Raw genomic sequence first — 6,501 nt, 5'->3', positions numbered from 1 at the left:
ACCCTGGCATGCCACCTCCAAAATTGATTCTTTTTTAAAAATTTAGGTAAGGCCAGGGATTTAGCTCAGTGGTGCCACTGTATGCCTCACAAGTGCAAGGTCCTGCGTTCAATCCCCGGTATAAAAAAATTAATTAATTTTTTAAAATTTTAGAATAAAAATTAAGGAAGGTGACTGAGTAATAACACTTTTATATATAGAATTAAGGAAGTTTAAACTAGGTGTAGTGACTCACTCCTGCAATCCCAGCACTCAGGAGGCTGAGGCAGGAGAATTGCCACGAGCTCAAGGCCAGTCTGTGCTACACAGTGAGACAGCCTGGTACCAAAAAAGAAAAAAGGAAAATTAGAAAAAAAGACTAACACAGTGAGACCCTGTCTCTGGGGGAAGAAAAGGAATTAAAGAAGTTTAAAAGAGGGCTGATTTTAGCCTGGTGTGGTGGCATACACCTGTAATCCTATAGCACTCGGCAGGCAGAGGCAGGAGGATCACTCCAAGTTTAAGGCCAGCCTGAAATATATATTAAGACCTGGACTCAAAAAAATATCATAAGCACAAGGTCCTGAGTTTGATTCCTGGTATGAAAAAATTTAAAATAAATAAATAAATAAATAAAGGCTAGGAGTGGTGGCACATGCTTGCAATCCCAGCACACAGGAGGCTGAGGTAGGAGGATCGCTGCGAGTTTGAGGCCAGCCTAGGCTACATAGTAAGTTCAAGGCTAGCCTTGTTTCAAAAAGTAAAATAAAATGAAATTTTGGCTGGTCAAGGTATCCTGGTGGGCAACTTAGCACCTCAATGAGACCTTGTATTAAAACACAGAATTTTAGGATCAGGGATTTAGCTCAGATTCTGCTACCTGCCTTGCAAGCACAAGGTCCCAAGTTCAATCTCCACTACCAAAAACTAAAAATAAAAATAAAACATAGAATTTAGGGCAGGGGATTTAGCTCAATGGTACCACTACCTGCCCCACAAGCACAATGTCCTGAGTTCAATCCCCAGTACCTCAAAAAACAAACATGGGCAGGGGATTTAGCTCAGTGATCCGCCGCCTACCTCACAAGTGCAAGGTCCTGAGTTTTATCCCCGGTACCAAAAAACAAGACAAACAAACAAACAAACATAGAATGGGGGGGACAGACATAGAGCTAGGAATATAGCTTAGTGTGAAGGCAATGAGTTCAATTCCCACTATCACAAGGAAAAAAAAAGTTATTTTATAAGAGGTATCGCTCACTTTTTCCTTTTTGTTTTTCTTTCTTTTTGTTTGGTACCAGGGATTGAACTTAGGACCTTGTACTTGTAAGGCTGGCGTGGCACCACTGAGCTACATGCCTGGCCCTCCTTTCTGGTTATTTATATTCTACTTTCCTTCCATCATTTCATTCTTGTGTCTTGTCAGTTATTGAAAAATGTTGATAAAATCATTTTTAAGGCCAGGCATAGTGGTGCATGCCTGTAATCCCAGAATTTGGGAGGCTGAGGCAGGCTTGCTGTGAGTTCGAGGCCAGCCTGCATTACATAGTAAGGTTAGGGACAGCCTGAACTGCAAAAGGAGACCATGCCTCAAAAAGCAGAGAAGAATATACTGTTTTGTTGTTGTTGTTGTTTTTTGTTTTTTGAGACAGGGTCTGGCTTTGTAGTTCAAGCTGGTCTTGAACTATGTAGTCCAGTTTGGCCTTAACTCAAGATGATTCTCCTGCCTCAGCCTCCCAAGTGCTGGAATTACCGGTGTGTACCACCACACCCAGCTCTAGAGTAGAATATACTGTACAGGCTTAATCCATGATATAGAACACAAGCACCCCATGAGAAATATAATTGTTATGTACTACAAACATGTACCAATACAAAAAAAGAGGGATGATTCTTAAAACATCATTAGGTTAAATCTTGATAGCTTACCAAAGGGAGGCAAGAAGCTACTTCATACATCTCATTTTTCAGGAAACACTATTATACTCCAAATTCTTTTAAAGAAGAATTTTTTACCTTTGGAAGCTTTACCCGAATGAAGGAAAAGCAAATTCCTATAATACAATTTTAAACACACACACACACACACACACACACACACACACACACACACACACAGAGATCAATATCCCAAAACAAGCCAAGTATAGTGGGACCTGACTATAATCCCAGACTTAAGACCGCTAAGGCAGGAGGATCACTTGAGTTTAGGCGTTCAAGGCCACCTGAGCAACATAGAGCTAGCTCCTTTCTCAAGAGGAAAACAAAACAAAACAAAACAAAAGAGCTGGGGATGTAGCTTAGTGACAGAGCAGTTGTCTAGTATGCTCAAGGTCCTGGGTTCAACCTCAGCACCAGAAAAAAAAGAAAAAGAAAAAAACATCAGGAATCTTACAAAAAAAATTTTTAAAACATGGAAAAAAATCCAAAGTGTTCACAAAAGTTTCTAAGTATTGTACGTTTAATTGAGTATCAAATGCATATAAAATAACAATCACAAAGAGAGTAATTAACTTTAAAAAAATCATACAACATATATTAAAATATACCAAGAGGTCTGCTTAAAAGTCATCTGATTAACAGATGAAATCTGACAAAACAGATACATTATATAAATAATACAATTTCATCTGTATTTAAACCTATAATCAAGGGTCAACAGATTTTAAATGCAGATAGAAACTGTTTTCTGTGGTCATAGTGTTGTGCTTATGCTCAAAATTTAGCATTTAAAAAACTCAAGTTTGGGGGTTTCAGTGGCAGACTACTGCCACTAACATTCATAAGGCCCTGGGTTCAATCCCAACACTGCAAACAAACTTCTGAAAAAGAAGGACCAGGGATTTAGCTCAGTGGTGCTGCCGCCAAGCGCAAGGACCTGAGTTGGATCCCCAGTACCAAAAAAAAAAAAGTTAATTTTTTCTTAGGAACTTAAAGGCTATTTTATCAAATACAGAAGTGTGATATTTAACTTAAAAGCACTGTGTATTTTCAATGCAAAATGTTCTATCCACTGAAGTCTGGAAAAAACTATCATCACTACTGTTTACATTACGCTGGCTAAGAAAACAACAAAGTAAAATAGTATGAAGTGTTTTTAATTTCAAAAGTCTACAAGTATTGATGATATCCTACTATATTACCAATCAAATAAACAGATCATACCAGCTGTATTTTGAATGTTTCTCAAAAACCTCATAAATAGGGCCGGGTTTTAGCTCACTGGTTCTGCCACCTGCCTCACATGAGCAAGATCCCAAGTTCGATCCCTGGTACCAAAACAAAACAAAACCAAACCTCAAAAACAGCAAAAAATATGATGAGACTAAGTATCATGCCCTTAAATTGAAAAATCTGTTTGCCATATATATATATATATAAATCTGTTTGCCATATATATATATTTTAAAGGGGTGTAGAAACTGGGTTTGGTGACTAGCACTCAGGAGGCTGAAGCAGGAGGATTACCAGGAGTTGAAACCAGCCTGGGCTACATAATGAGACTCCAACTCAAAAAAACAAAAAGTAGGTCGGGTGTGGTGGCGCATGCTTGTAATCCCAGCACTCTGGAGGCTGAGACAGGAGGATCACTGTGAGTTCGAGACCAGCCTGGGCTACATAGTAAGTTCCAGGTCAGTTTCAACTATATAGCGAGACCCTGTCTCAAAAAAAAAGAAGTAAATAAAAAATAAAGTGGGGAAAATAAATAAAATAAAGTGGGGAAGAAAGCTATAATTTCCAGTGATTTTCAAAGGCCATCATATTTTGCTAGTCAATCCAGCTCCCACTACTTCATAGTAATTATTAAGCATTTCCCTTGTTACAATTTTTTAAGCAACAAATTTTTATCATCTCATATAGTCTGAGGATTTAAAAAAATTTTTTTGGTACCAGAGATCAAATTTAGGACCTTGCACTTGTTAGGCAGGTACTGTGCCACTGAGCTACATCCCAGTTTTGAGGATTAAAAATTTCCAAGTGTCTTAACTGAGTGGTTCTAGTTCAGGGTCTCTCATGAGTTGCAATCAAAACGTCATTTGTATATATATTACTTTTTAAAGTTGTAAAGCTTATAAAGACTTGCTGCCCACCACCAAAGTGAAATTTAAATTTCATGATCACAGCTAACTCAGTTCCATAACAATCAATCACTGTCACATTTAAATACATTTTTAGATGTCAAATACCCTAGTAAATTGTCTAAATTATAAAAACTTTACTTCAAACACTACATTTTTTTTTTTTTTTTTTTTTTTTTTTTTTTGTGTACCAGGGATCAAACTTGGGACCTTTAGCTTGCAAGATAGTCGGCAACACCACTGAGCTAAATCCCCGGCCCCCAAATACTACTTTTAAAGGTATCTGAAGCTGTATATTCAATAATTGGGTTCAATCCACTAAAGTGAATGAGCTCTAACCTCATGAAGCTTTCTTATTAAAATAATCAGTACTTTAAAAAAATCCGTACTTAATTAAAAGATATAATATGAAATCAGATATAATACAATACAGAATTCATTAAATTATGTATGAACTATAGTACAAGATAATGAGCAAAATATATTATTTTAGCTCCCTACCCATGATCAAACTTGTTTCAATTTCATATTATGAATTATGAATTAAAGAAGCTACAAACCATATATATATGTGTGTCTGTGTGTGTGTATGTGTGTGTGTGTGTATGTATGTGTATGTGTATAATACTGTCTCTAAGAAACAGTGAACTCCAAGTCCCAGTGAACTTGTTTTTTGTTTGTTTGTTTGTTTGTTTGTTTTTACCAGGGATTGAACTTGGGTCCTTGCAGTTGGAAGACAGTCAACCTAACCACTGAGCTAAATCCCTGGCCGAACTATTTTTTTTTCCATGATACGGTCTCACAATGTAGTTGAGGCTGGCCTCCAACTAATGGCAATCCTGTCCTGCCCTCCCAAATGCTGGGATTACAGACATGCACCACCACACTCAGTCTAGACTCTAATTTCTTTTATGCGTCCAAAACTACAAGAGGAAAAAACATTTCTTAATATATTCTATTATAAAGAAAAAATGTTAAGAGAAAATTTCCTTCACCATCATGCTTCACACATCCCTTTTGGAGACTTGATGAAAATGTAACATACAAGAAAGCATACCTTCTAAATTAAAGATTCAATACGTATCTAATTTGGATAGATTACAATATACTATCCAAGTCCACACACTTATTACCTGAAATATTTTAGTTAAGACAAATTCTTCAAGATTAGTCATACTAGGTTGTATTAGTCATCATTATTGCTTCTTTATTTTTAAATAAAGAGAGGAGAGGCCTGGCATGGTGGTGCACGCCTGTACACCCAGCACTGGGAAGCTGAGGCAGGAAGGTCACTGAAAGTTTGAGAACAGCCTGGGCTACATAGTGAGTTCAAGGCCAGCCTGCACTACATAGCAAGATCCTGTCTCAAAAACAAAATAAAAAAACAAAGAAGTAAAAGTAAAAAAGAGGAGAAAATCAATACATAGCATTCCACTCCCTCAATACATCAAAGTCACTCTCCATTTCTCCCCTAAGTGAACGTTTATTCTATTTCACTTAGCCTAAAGAAAACAGCAGACACTCTTTTGGTCTATCTTGGCAAATACATGTTTATATACAACCGTTATGGCCAATGCAACTCTTATGAATTGCTCAGAAACAAACACTGCACAACAGTGGGCTCTGTGTGCGCGCGTGTACACACTCATGTGCCCATTCACAACGTGACCCTCCTACACACAAAAAGTTCACCTCTAGTGACCGCCAACGCGTCTTCACAACATACACTGGGTAATAAGAAAATAAAACTATTCTCTTTATCTCTTTTAATGTCCCCACAAAGGCAATTTCTAAGGTTAAAGAAGAGTTAATACCAGGGTGCTGCCACCTACCAACTTTAATTCAAAGCGAAGTACAACTCAATGTCATTTTTACCTCTAAGGCAGCCACGACTGAAACAAAACTAACTGCACTGTGAGATCAAGTGTCCTGGCACCTCGGCGGATGATTTACCCCCCAGATTTGTCAGTACACAGGCGGAAAGCCTTTCGTCCCTGCCTCGGCATCCCAGGGCGTCAATACCACCCTCTTTTCGCGGAAGCGGTATCAAGCCAACCCCCAGCGCACTGCCCCAGCCCCCCGTACCAAAGTCCTGCCTTCCCTCCTCACAGCCCAGGGGGCAGGGGCGCCGTCCCGGGCCCCTTCCACGCCAGCGGATCCCCAAGGGTCCCCAGGGTTCAGTGCCGGTACCGAGGAGGCAGGACTAAGGTGTTATGTGGGTCAGCACAAGGCGACCGCGGAGTTGGGCAGGCAGCCCCCGAGGTCTCGCGCTGAGAGATGGGACGGCTAACGCTGAGGCCTGGGCAGGACGCGGGCTAGGACTGCCTCTCCTTGGGCTCCTGGGGGCCGGGCCGGTTCTGGCGCCCCGGTTCGGGGGTGTGTCCTACCTGGGCTGGGGCCGACGCGGAGCTCTCGGGAGGAGGACTGGGGTCCGGCTCAGAGC

At 39.9% G+C, this 6,501-nt stretch overlaps 1 protein-coding gene across 2 annotated transcripts in view; it reads right to left on the bottom strand.

Annotated features, from left to right (window-relative positions):
* Nucleotides 1-6,501, bottom strand: part of Ttbk2 (tau tubulin kinase 2) — a 155,531-nt gene that overhangs the window by 148,579 nt on the left and 451 nt on the right. The window contains exon 1 of one of the 2 annotated variants that reach the window (XM_010624805.1): nt 6,446-6,495. The exons of the other annotated variant lie outside the window; for it this stretch is intronic. The gene's annotated coding sequence lies outside the window, so the exon portion shown is untranslated. Of the gene's footprint in view, nt 1-6,445; nt 6,496-6,501 lie in introns of those variants that run through there. 2 annotated transcript variants of the gene reach the window in all.

This window comes from Fukomys damarensis, unplaced genomic scaffold (assembly GCF_012274545.1).
Source record: "Fukomys damarensis isolate Sample0158 unplaced genomic scaffold, DMR_v1.0_HiC HiC_scaffold_17, whole genome shotgun sequence".
Taxonomy (NCBI): domain Eukaryota; kingdom Metazoa; phylum Chordata; class Mammalia; order Rodentia; family Bathyergidae; genus Fukomys; species Fukomys damarensis.
This window is presented reverse-complemented; position numbering and strand designations above follow the sequence as displayed.